This window comes from Salmo salar, chromosome ssa07 (assembly GCF_905237065.1).
Source record: "Salmo salar chromosome ssa07, Ssal_v3.1, whole genome shotgun sequence".
In the NCBI taxonomy this organism is placed as follows: domain Eukaryota; kingdom Metazoa; phylum Chordata; class Actinopteri; order Salmoniformes; family Salmonidae; genus Salmo; species Salmo salar.
The window spans coordinates 29,383,881-29,397,301 of NC_059448.1; positions in this window are offsets into that span (position 1 = coordinate 29,383,881).

The following is a 13,421-nucleotide window of genomic DNA, read 5'->3' on the forward strand; positions in this document are numbered from 1 at the left end:
TGTGTCATTCGTGTTTTACGTCAATACGGTGGACCAATGAGACATCGCACATATTTTCATTAGTTTAAGAGAGGTATTCGAGATGATTGACAGCTGACTGGCCAATGATTATAGGTACAGTGGATAGGCGTTGGTTGATGCTATTCCTTTCATTGGACATTATTGTTGATTGACCACTGTTTTGATTTGGCACGAAGGTGTATTTTTATTTAACTAGGCAAGTCAGTTAAGAACAAATTCTTATTTACAATGACTACCTAGGAACACTGGGTTAACTGCCTTGATCAGGGGCAGAACGAGAGACTTTTGGCTTGTCGGCGCTGGGATTTGAGCCACCAACCTTTTGGTTACTGACCCAACGCTCTAACCACTAGGCTACTTGCAAAATGTGCCCCCAAAGAACCCCTTGCCTCTTTCCCATTTGGTGTACTTTACAGATTCCAAAGAAGTGGGCTCCAGTAAAACCATTGGAACGGTTGGAGATATTACCAAACTGATAGCACCTATCCGATTATTTTAGATCTGCAAAATTGGAAGGGCCCGGTGTCACAGTCAGGGGCCACAGTAATTATTTAGGGTGTTGTTTGTAGAATCCGTTGACAATTTGTGTTTTCTTTTTGCAATCATCTTGTTTGTTAGCTTGCTGTAGAATGATTAGTGGTGTGAATCATGACTCAGCATGCCTATGTTTTGTTGTTGCCGCTTGGCGCTTGTGCAATAATTTACCTGTGACCTGTGTCTGGTCAAGCTCCAGAGAGACAGACATGGGTGTAAAGGAAAATAATGAGTTATTCATTCTTTCCAAACATTATTTTAATCGCTACAGTATCATGATCTTTTCACATTCATTATTTGACATGGGACATCCCTGGATTGGACTAGTCCCCCCCGATCTTTATTTTTTTATTTTTTTATTTAACCTTTATTTAACTAGGCAAGTCAGTTAAGAACAAATTCTTATTTACAATGACGGCCTACCCAACATGGATTTATCAAACAATACTGGCCATTGAAGGAGTGGAAACTCCTTTGCTGGCATATCTGTAAAAAATTATACCACAACTTTTAATAGTCATTGTTATTTGTTCTGTCAGTACTTTTGTTAGACGAATGTTCAACAGTATTGCATTGGCATTACAACAGACAGTTTGAGCGTCCTCTACTGGTTTCCTTAGTACATTACAGAAGGTCTGCCCATTGTGCTGTAAGTGTTATGCTGTCTGATAATAATGGGACCACCATAATATGTTGTAATAGTCCTGATTAAGCAATGTGCCAGAGAAAAACGCAGTTGGGTGTGCTGTAGTTACATCTATAGTGATGTATTGTAGTTGTTGGGTTATTTTATCTAAAGATGCATGGACATAGAACTAAAATGGAATAGTGAATAGTAAAAGTGCTTACCTACTTTGCATGCTTACACATATAATGCTATAGGCTATCACCTTTTCTCCCCCCCTCACCAATCCCCCTTCAATTCCCTCCATCCATCCATCCCCTCTACCCCTCCCACTCAACCACCATTCAACTCCAGATTACATAATTCATCCCAAAATGACTGTTCTCTAGTCTCCTTCCTATTCTGCATGCCATACATTGCATTCAGAAAGTATTCAGACCCCTTTGCTTTTTTCACATTCACAATTACAGCCTTATTCTAAAATTGATTAAATTATGTTTTTCCCTAAATAATCTACACACAATACCCCATAATGACAAGGCGAAAACAGTTTATTTAAAAAAAAAAATGCAAATGTTTTATACAAAAAAAAAAAAAAAACACTTATTTACATAAGTATTCAGACACGTTTGCTATGAGACTCGAAATTTAGCTCAGGTGCATCTTGTATGCATTCATCATCCTTGAGACATTTCTACAACTTGATTGGAGTCAACCTGTGGTCAATTCAATTGATTGAACATGATTCGGAAAGGCACACACCTGTCTATATAAGGTCCCACAGTTGACAGTGCATGTCAGAGCAAAAACCAAGCCATGAGGTTGAAGGAATTGTCCATAGAGCCTCGAGACAAGATTGTGTCTAGGCAGAGATCTGGGTAACAGATGTCTGCAGCATTGTAGGTCGCCAAGAACACAGTGGCCTCTATTAGTCTTAAATGAAAGAAGTTTGGAACCACCGAGAGCCTTCCTTGAGCTGGCCGCCCGGCCAAACTGAGCAATCGGGGGAGAAGGGCCTTGGTCAGGGAGGTGACCAAGAACCCGATGGTCACTCTGACAAAGCTCCAGAGTTCCTCTGTGGAGATGGGAGAATATTCCAGAGGACAACCATATTTTTTGCACTCCACCAATCAGGTCTATATGGTAGAGTTGCCAGACGGAAGTCACTCCTCAGTGAAAGGCACATGACATCCCTCTTGGAGTTTGCCAAAAGGCACCTAAAGGACTCTCAGACCATGAGAAGCAAGATTCTCTGGTCTGATGAAACCAAGATTGAACTCTTTGCCCTGAATGCCAAGCGTCACGTCTGGAGGAAACCTGGCACCATCCCTACGGTGAAGCAAGGTGGTGGCAGCCTTGTGTAGGTCTACGATCTTGTCCCTGACATCCTTGGAGAGCTCTTTGGTCTTGGCCATGGTGGAGAGTTTTGAATCTGATTGATTGATTGCTTCTGTGGGCAGGTGTCTTTTTTACAGGTAACAAGCTGCGGTTAGGAGCACTCCCTTTAAGAGTGTGCTCCTAATCTCAGCTCGTTACCTGTATAAAAGACACCTGGGAGCCAGAAATCTTTCTGATTGAGAGGGGGTGAAATACTTATTTCCATCATAAAAATGCAAATCAATTTATAACATTTTTGACATGCGTTTTTCTGGATATTTTTGTTGTTATTCTGTCTCTCACTGTTCAAATAAACCTACCATTAAAATTATAGACTGATCCTTTCTTTGTCAGTGGGCAAACATACAAAATCAGAAGGGGATCAAATACTTTTTTCCCCCCACTGTACAGACATATTGTGCAATACATGCATTACTATGTTTAACCAGTATGAATTACAGAACATTATCATTAATAATAATAATTTCTGGAGAGCTATGTGCAGGCTTTTGTTCTAGCCTGACACTAATACACTCTATGACTAACTAGGGTCCAGGCTGAAGTGATCTGTTGATTGAAGTCCACAATAAATATTTCTAAAACCGATCTGGTTAGTGCTGGACAAGAACAAAACCCTGCAAATCATAGTATTTATGTCACGGTTGTCGTATGAATGAGACCAAGGCGCAGCGTGTGTATCGTTCCACATATTTATCTATCTGTGAAACTATGCAAGACATACAATAAACTATAAACAAAAAAAACTAACCGTGACGAAGAGGTGCAACATACACTAACTCAAAATAATCTTCCACAAACACTAGTGGGAAAAACATCAATTTAAATATGATCCCCAATTAGAGATAATGATGACCGGCTGCCTCTAATTGGCAATCATACAAAAAACCCAACCTAGAAAAAAGAACCTAGAACCAAACATAGAAATAAATAAACTAGACAAAACCCCCCAGTCATGCCGTGACCTACTCTACCTTAGAAAAATACAAGCTCTCTATAGTCAGGACGTGACAATTTATGCTCATCCTAATGTACTGTAAATGGTGTTTTAGTCTGTTGATACATATTCCCAACACAGCAGACCAGTGAAGTGTTGTAATATAATCTGTCTGTAGTGCTGGACTGGAAAAAAATCTCTGCAAACTCAGACAGTAGCCCCATGTACAGTAAATGGTGCTTTAGACAGATACTTATTCCCAGCAGACTAGCAGTGTTACCATACACTCTGTGTAGTGCTGTTGAAAGAAAATCTGTTAACCCAGATTATACTGTAGGCTAAATTATACTTTAGTCTGATACATATTCCCAGGCAGCAGCGTGTTATAAAATAACCTCAATCTGTCTGTGGCTCTATCTATGATTAGGTTTATAAATGGTGCAGAGGGACTATAATCTGGGTTTGCTGTTTTTTGTTCCTGACCAGTAGTAGAACATTGAAATGGTAATGTATTGTAGTCTGATACATATTCCCAGGCAGCATATAATCTGTGTGTGGCTCTATCTATGAGCAGGTTTATAACTGGGGCTGTAGTGTGATTATAATATGGTAAAGGATGACCCAGCCCTCCTACACATGATGTCCTTCTAGGAGCAGGCAGACTGCCCCGGCCGCAGGGAGTAGAGCAGTAGATAATTCATAGATTTATACTGAATAAAAATATAAACGCAACATGCAACAATTTCAATGATTTTACTGAGTTACAGTTCATATAAGGAAATCAGTCAATTGAAATAAATTCATTAGGACCTAATCTATGGATTTCACATGACTGGGCATACAGATAACAATCTGTTGGTCACAGATACCTTTAAAAATATGGGCCTCACAATGGGCCTCAGGATCTCGTCACAGTATCTGTGTGCATTCAAATTGCCATCAATAAAATGCAATTGTGTTCAATGTACATGTGGTCTGCGGATGGACGTACTGCAAATGTTTTTTTAACGACGTTGGAAGAAGATTATGGTAGAGAAATTAACATTCAATTCTCTGGCAACAGCTCTGGTGGACATTCTGGCAGTCACCATGCCAATTGCACCTTGCCTCAAAACTTCAGACATCTGTGGCATTGTATTGTATGACAAAACTGCACATTTTAGAGTGGGCTTTTATTGTCCCCAGCACAAGGTGCACCTGTGTAATGTTCATGCTGTTTAATCAGCTTGTTGATAAGCCACACCTATCAGGTCCATGGACTATCTTGGCAAATGAGAAATGCTCACTAACAGAGAAATACTATTTTTATGCATATGGAACATTTCTGGTATCTTTCATTTCTGCTCATCAAACATTGGCCCACCACTTTACATGTTGCGTTTATATTTTTGTTCAGTGTAGATAGCCATAGCATCATTGTATCTGTCCCATTATGGCGCATGTGAGAGCATGGGCAGCGCCATTGAGGCCATCTTCATTTTGAAATAGTAAATTTTCTTATTCTACTATTACTATACTATTATTCTACTTGAGCAGCAGCAGCTGAAAAATGAGCTCCTACAAATATTGAAATTTACATGGTTTTTAGAGTGAAGTACATCGGAAAAAAGCAAAAGAAAACTGCAAGACTGAAGAGGAGAAAAAACAAGCAACAAACAAAGAAGATACGCTTTTGAAAAATAACTATTTTTCATAAAATTGTAGTTATCTTAGCTAGCTGAATTGTTTACCAGTTGCTAAGCAGTTGCTAGGGACTCTTTTGGAAGAAGCTAGCTAGAAGCTAACAAGCAACAAACAAAGAAGATACGCTTTTGAAAAATACTATTTTTCATAAAATTTTAGTTATCTTAGCTAGCTGAATTGTTTACCAGTTGCTAAGCAGTTGCTAGGGACTCTTTTGGAAGAAGCTAGCTAGCTAACGAAGAACAACAAAGAATATCTAGTTAACAGAAGAAAAGAAAGAGATAATCAGGACAGAAGAAAAAGGATATCAAAGTGAAACAGTTCTCTAAAGACACAAGAGACAATAATACAAGAAACAACACTTCTGTAGCTTGTCAACTATGTGTCTGTCTATCCCTGTTCTCTCCCCTCTGCACAGGCCACACAAACGCTTCACACCGCGTGGCCGCTGCCACACTAACCTGGTGGTCCCAGCGTGCACGACCCACGTGGAGTTACAGGTCTCCGGCAGCCTCTGGAACTGCCGGTCTGCAGCCAACAAGGCTGAGTTCATCTCAGCCTATGCTACCCTCCAGTCCCTAGACTTCCTGGCGCTGACGGAAACATGGATTACCACAGATAACACTGCTACTCCTACTGCTCTCTCTTCGTCTGCCCACGTGTTCTCGCATACCCCTAGAGCATCGAGCCAGCGGGGTGGTGGCACTGGAATCCTCATCTCTCCCAAGTGGACTTTCTCCCCTGACCCATCTGTCTATCTCCTCATTTGAATTCCATGCTGTCACAGTTACCAGCCCTTTCAAGCTTAACATCCTTATCATTTATCACCCTCCAGGTTCCCTTGGAGAGTTCATCAATGAGCTTGACGCCTTGATAAGTTCCTTTCCTGAAGATGGCTCACCTCTCACAGTTCTGGGTGACTTTAACCTCCCCACGTCTACCTTTGACTCATTCCTCTCTGCCTCCTTCTTTCCACTCCTCTCCTCTTTTGACCTCACCCTCTCACCTTCCCCCCCTACTCACAAGGCAGGCAATACGCTTGACCTCATCTTTACTAGATGCTGTTCTTCCACTAATCTCATTGCAACTCCCCTCCAAATCTCCGACCACTACCTTGTATCCTTTTCCCTCTTGCTCTCATCCAACACTTCTCCCTCTGCCCCTACTCGGATGGTATTGCGCTGTCCCAACCTTTGCTCTCTCTCTCCCGCTACACTCTCCTCTTCCATCCTATCATCTCTTCCCTCTGCTCAAACCTTCTCCAACCTATCTCCTGATTCTGCCTCCTCAACCCTCCTCTCCTCCCTTTCTGCATCCTTTGATTTTCTCTGTCCCCTATCCTCCAGGCGGGCTCGGTCCTCCCCTCCTGCTCCGTGGCTCGACGACTCACTACGAGCTCACAGAACAGGGCTCCGGGCAGCCGAGCGGAAATGGAGGAAAACTCGCCTCCCCTGCGGACCTGGCATCCTTTCACTCCCTCCTCTCTACATTCTCCTCTTCTGTCTCTGCTGCTAAAGCCACTTTCTACCACTCTAAATTCCAAGCATCTGCCTCTAACCCTAGGAAGCTCTTTGCTACCTTCTCCTCCCTCCTGAATCCTCCTCCCCCCCCCTCCTCCCTCTCTGCGGATGACTTCGTCAACCATTTTGAAAAGAAGGTTGACAATATCCGATCCTCGTTTGCTAAGTCAAACGACACCGCTGGTCCTGCTCACACTGCCCTACCCTGTGCTTTGACCTCTTTCTCCCCTCTCTCTCCAGATGAAATCTCGCGTCTTGTGACGGCCGGCCGCCCAACAACCTGCCCACTTGACCCTATCCCCTCCTCTCTTCTCCAGACCATTTCCGGAGACCTTCTCCCCTACCTCACCTCGCTCATCAACTCATCCTTGACCGCTGGCTACGCCCCTTCCGTCTTCAAGAGAGCGAGAGTTGCACCCCTTCTGAAAAAACCTACACTCGATCCCTCCGATGTCAACAACTACAGACCAGTATCCCTTCTTTCTTTTCTCTCCAAAACTCTTGAACGTGCCGTCCTTGGCCAGCTCTCCTGCTATCTCTCTCAGAATGACCTTCTTGATCCTAATCAGTCAGGTTTCAAGACTGGGCATTCAACTGAGACTGCTCTTCTCTGTGTCACGGAGGCTCTCCGCACTGCTAAAGCTAACTCTCTCTCCTCTGCTCTCATCCTTCTAGACCTATCTGCTGCCTTTGATACTGTGAACCATCAGATCCTCCTCTCCACCCTCTCCGAGTTGGGCATCTCCGGCGCGGCCCACGCTTGGATTGCGTCCTACCTGACACGTCGCTTCTACCAGGTGGCGTGGCGAGAATCTGTCTCCGCACCATGCGCTCTCACCACTGGTGTCCCCCAGGGCTCTGTTCTAGGCCCTCTCCTATTCTCGCTATACACCAAGTCACTTGGCTCTGTCATATCCTCACATGGTCTCTCCTATCATTGCTATGCAGACGACACACAATTAATCTTCTCCTTTCCCCCTTCTGATAACCAGGCGGCGAATCGCATCTCTGCATGTCTGTCAGACATATCAGTGTGGATGACGGATCACCACCTCAAGCTGAACCTCGGCAAGACGGAGCTGCTCTTCCTCCCGGGGAAGGACTGCCCGTTCCATGATCTCGCCATCACGGTTGACAACTCCCTTGTGTCCTCCTCCCAGAGTGCTAAGAACCTTGGCGTGATCCTGGACAACACCCTGTCGTTCTCCACTAACATCAAGGCGGTGACCCGATCCTGTAGGTTCATGCTCTACAACATTCGCAGAGTACGACCCTGCCTCACACAGGAAGCGGCGCAGGTCCTAATCCAGGCACTTGTCATCTCCCGTCTGGATTACTGCAACTCGCTGTTGGCTGGGCTCCCTGCCTGTGCCATTAAACCCCTACAACTCATCCAGAACGCCGCAGCCCGTCTGGTGTTCAACCTTCCCAAGTTCTCTCACGTCACCCCGCTCCTCCGCTCTCTCCACTGGCTTCCAGTTGAAGCTCGCATCCGCTACAAGACCATGGTGATTGCCTACGGAGCTGTGAAGGGAACGGCACCTCCATACCTTCAGGCTCTGATCAGGCCCTACACCCAAACAAGGGCACTGCGTTCATCCACCTCTGGCCTGCTGGCCCCCCTACCTCTGAGGAAGCACAGTTCCCGCTCAGCCCAGTCAAAACTGTTCGCTGCTCTGACACCCCAATGGTGGAACAAGCTCCCTCACGACGCCAGGACAGCGGAGTCAATCACCACCTTCCGGAGACACCTGAAACCCCACCTCTTTAAGGAATACCTAGGATAGGATAAAGTAATCCTTCTAACCTCCCCCCCCTTAAAAGATTTAGATGCACTATTGTAAAGTGGTTGTTCCACTGGATATCATAAGGTGAATGCACCAATTTGTAAGTCGCTCTGGATAAGAGCGTCTGCTAAATGACTTAAATGTAAATGTACTACTTCTATGAGTTGGCAAACAAACTGAAAAGGGTGCAAACTGCCACCTAGAGTGTGTTGTTTGAACAGGTATAAAGCCAAGGTTGGCGATTTACTGCCACCTACAGTTATGGAATGTTTGCTCAGGAGTGTAATTCATTGGTTTATCCCTAATGATGATCAAGATGGACTCATGTGATCCTTCCTTAACCCATGGGAAGTCCCACCCAGTTGACTACTTCAAAATGGTGAAAGTCCTCAAGGGCACTGTCCATGCTAAAACATGCTTTTGGGCACTTTAATCATATATCCTTCTCTATGAGATAATCCCAATCCCAGTTGCATTCTGGGTTACCTGCTGCTTTTGCTCCCTCTGCCACCAGGGGGAGTGCTGTAGTTTGATTAAACCCTGAGACATATACTGGTACATAGGGACAGACAGTAGGCCTACAGGTACAGGGGTTGCCTGTAACCAATGATACATATAGTTTTCATAACCCTTTCATTGAGATTTAGGTTTTATTTGCCCCATATTTTATCTAATTTGAGATCCATTCAGAACACCAAAGATACATTATTTGTGATCTAGGAAAAATAGTTTATTATAACAGTCAGATATCATTCGATCATGGGAGTAGGTAGAATGTGTACTCTAAGTACAGATAAAAGTTTTCTTAATTGATGTAAGCAATTAGGTTTTACTTGCTCCTCTGTATCTAATTTGAATGCCATTCAGAATACCAAAGCTACAGTATTTGTGATATTGGGAAATATGTTTATTTAAAGACGGCATACTGTTACAATCATTTAACTATATGGCCATACTGTAGGCATATGTACTGTTTGTCTGAGTCACCACATATGGGTCATGAAAGTGCATTATTGTGAGTAAATTGACCAGCAGTGACTAGTCTATTATGAAGCCATTAAAATAGTATCTAATGCAAGCCATGCTAACAAGTTACAGTACAACTTTTCCCTTATTTGGGGACTTGGTCTTTATACCTGTAGCTACCCACCAATGGAACCTCTGCTGTTCAAAATCCAGGAGCGTTTTCCTGGAAGACTGAGGTGTACATAAAAGAACATCATTATAACACACGATAAAACATTTAAAAAAAGCTAAGCTTGCGTTTCAGTAAGCCAGTAGACGGACAGTCTGCAGACAGACAAAGTGTGCTTCCTTTGAAAGTTTGTCATGTTCCCTGTGTCCAATCGTGTCAGACTTTCATTAGGGCACAATGAGAGGATGAGTGGGGAAGTAGGAGAAGAAAGAAGGAAGCAGGAGGATGAGGCTTTGAATAAAATGTTCATCTCCTGAAAGATCCAATCCGTGGTTTGCTGAGTAATACAGTCCAACTGAGTCCTATTAATAGTCCCTGGCTAATGTGACTCATCGTCCTACCATCCTGCAAGGTGCTTCTTATTTAAAACAAGCTGCAGTAACCTCTGCACAGCACACAACTTTGCCCCATGCCCGAGACACTTCCAGGGCTTGTGCAATGCATGACTAGACACTTGCCCTTTTTGAAAAGTCACCAAAAACTTGCATACACAAGCTGGTCACTAGACCCTCTCTGCTGTTCCCTTTCAAAGTTGACCATGGAGAAATAGTGAGGATATGTGGCTCAAAACGGACACAGAATCAGTTTTTAAAAAAGTAGTCAATTGGTGGCCCTCATTGGTCAAACCCAAGTTCCATTGGTTCAAAATGGAGTCAAAATAAGCCTTTGCATAATGCCCGTCTTTCTAGCTAGGGTCAAAGGTCGGTCGTGGTGCATGATGACGTTGTCATCGTCCACCATAGTGATCTGAGCCACTGTTCTGATGGTGGAGATCTTCACGGCCTTCTGGAGGAGCCGCTTGAAGTCCTTGTTGATCTCCTGGGCAGACCTGAAAGACACAAGAGAGTTTTATATAAATGTTCCCAACACAACAACAGAGTCTAGTAAGAGTGCTTTTAGCTTTGCTGCCCCATCATCTTGGAACGTTTTGTAGAAGGACTGAATGTCTAGAATTAGAACAAGATTCAACATTGTACAACTTCTAAATAACTCTAGAAATACATGGCTCTACTAGGGGGTATTCAAATCTAAGCCTGGAGGTCTGACTGGCAGCAACACAGGGATGTAACTTAACCTCTCTTGGGTAGGGGGCAGTATTATTTTCACGTCCGGATGAAAAGCGTGCCCAAAGTAAACTGCCTTTTACTCAGGCCCAGAAGCTAGGATATGTAGATTGGTAGATTTGGATAGAAAACACTCTAAAGTTTCTAAAACTGTTAAAATGATGTCAGAGTATAACAGAACTGATATGGCAGGCAAAACCCCGAGGACAAACCATCCAAAAAATAATAATTTTCAGCCTTCCACTGTTTCCGATGGCTTTCATGTTTATTATGAGGCGAAGTCCTCCCAGATTGCAGTTCTTAGGGCTTCCACTAGATGTCAACAGTCTTTAGAAAGAGTTTCAGGCTGGTTTTTTGAAAAATGAGCTAGAAGTTGTAGTTTTTCTAAGTGGCTCCCATTTTGGCTGTAGTGTTTCCATGCGCGTGGATGAAAGCGCGTTCTTTGTTATTTATCTCCGGTAATGAACATACTATTCTCCGTCTTAAATTGTATCGTTTATTTACGTATTAGGGTACCTGAGGTTTGATTATAAGCATTGTTTGGATAAGTTTATTGGTAATGTTTGGGATTCATTTTGTATGCATTTTGAAGGAGGGAAACCGGTGGATTATTGAATGAAGCGTGCCAGCTAAAGGACCATTTGTGATGTAACTGGGACCTTTTGGAGTGCCAACAGAAGAAGATCTTCAAAGTTAAGGCATTTATTATATCGCTATTTCTGACTTTCGTGTCACACCTGCCTGGTTGAAAAATGTTTTCATGTTTTTGTATGCAGGGCGCTGTCCTCAGATAATCGCATGGTGTGCTTTCGCCGTAAAGCCTTTTTGAAATCTGACACAGAGGCTGGATTAACAAGAAGTTAAGATTTATTTTGATGTATAATACTTGTATTTTCATGAATGTTAAATATTTATATTTCTGTAATTTGAAATTCGTGCTCTGCAATTTCACCGGATGCTGCCCATAAGAAGTTAAGCATTTTGGGCACTGCTCAGTCAGGCTAATAGACCACAAGTTTTCCAAGTCTGGGTCCTAAATCTGTGCCCTGCGATATTTGAAAAGACAATTTTCTACTAGCCTCGGGCTAGTGAGGTAGCTTAATTTCCATCCCTGTCTTCATCCTTCCCCAACCAGGGGACTGGACACAATGGTCAATCCATGACAATGAATCAACAAACTATCAGGGAGAATCAACTCTGCTGAAGAGACATGGTATTGGCAGCAAGAGAAAAGGAACTGATCGTGGACTACAGGAAAAGGCGGGCCGAACAGGCCCCCATTAACATCGACGGGGCTGTAGTGGAGTAGTTTGAGAGTTTCAAGTTCCTTGGTGTCCACATCACCAACGAACTATCATGGTCCAAACATAACAAGACAGTCGTGAAGGTGTCACGACAAAACCTTTTCCCCCTCAGGAGACTGAAAAGATTTGGCATAGGCCCCCTAATCCTCAAAAGGTTCTACAGCTGCACCATCGAGTGCATCCTGACCGGTTGCATCACCCCCTGCTGTGGCAACTGCTCGGCATCTGACCGTAAGGCGCTACAGAGGGTAGTGAAAACGACCCAGTACATCACTGGGGCCAAGCTTCCTGCCATCCAGGACCTATATAATAGGCGGTATCAAAGGAAAGCCCATAAAATTGTCAGAGACTCCAGTCACCCAGGTTATAGACTTTTCTCTGCTACCGCACGGCAAGCGGTACCAGAACGCCATGTCTAGGATCAAAAGGCTCCTCAACAGCTTCTACCCCCAAGCCATTAGACTGCTGAACAATTCATAAAAATCGCCACCGGACAATTTACATTGAAATTACACAAATATTAATTTTCACAAAGTCTGCTGCCTCAGTTTGTATGATGGCAATTTGCATATACTCCAGAATGTTATGAAGAGGGATCAGATGAATTGCAATTAATTGCAAAGTCCCTCTTTGTCATGCAAATGAACTGAATCCCCAAAAACATTTCCACTGCATTTCAGCCCTGCCATTAAAGGACCAGCTGACATCATGTCAGTGAATCTCTCGTTAACACAGGTGTGAGTGTTGACGAGGACAAGGCTGGAGATCACACTGTCATGCTGACTGAGTTCGAATAACAGACTGGAAGCTTCAAAAGGAGGGTGGTGCTTGGAATCATTGTTCTTCCTCTGTCAACCATGGTTACCTGCAAGGAAACACGTGCCGTCATCATTGCTTTGCACAAAAAGGGCTTCACAGGCAAGGATATTGCTGCCAGTAAGATTGCACCTAAATCAACCATTTATCGGATCATCAAGAACTTCAAGGAGAACAGTTCAATTGTTGTGAAGAAGGCTTCAGGGTGCCCAAGAAAGTCCAGCAAGCGCCAGGACCGTCTCCTAAAGTTGATTCAGCTGCGGGATCGGGGCACCACCAGTACAGAGCTTGCTCAGGAATGGCAGCAGGCAGGTGTGAGTGCATCTGCGTGCACAGTGCACAGTGAGGCAAAGACTTTGAGGATGGCCTGGTGTCAAGAAGGGCAGCAAGGAAGCCACTTTTCTCCAGGAAAAACAAAAGGGACAGACTGATATTCTGCAAAAGGTACAGTGATTGGACTGCTGAGGACTGGGGTAAAGTCATTTTCTCTGATGAATCCCCTTTCCGATTGTTTGGGGCATCCGGAAAAAAGCTGTGTCA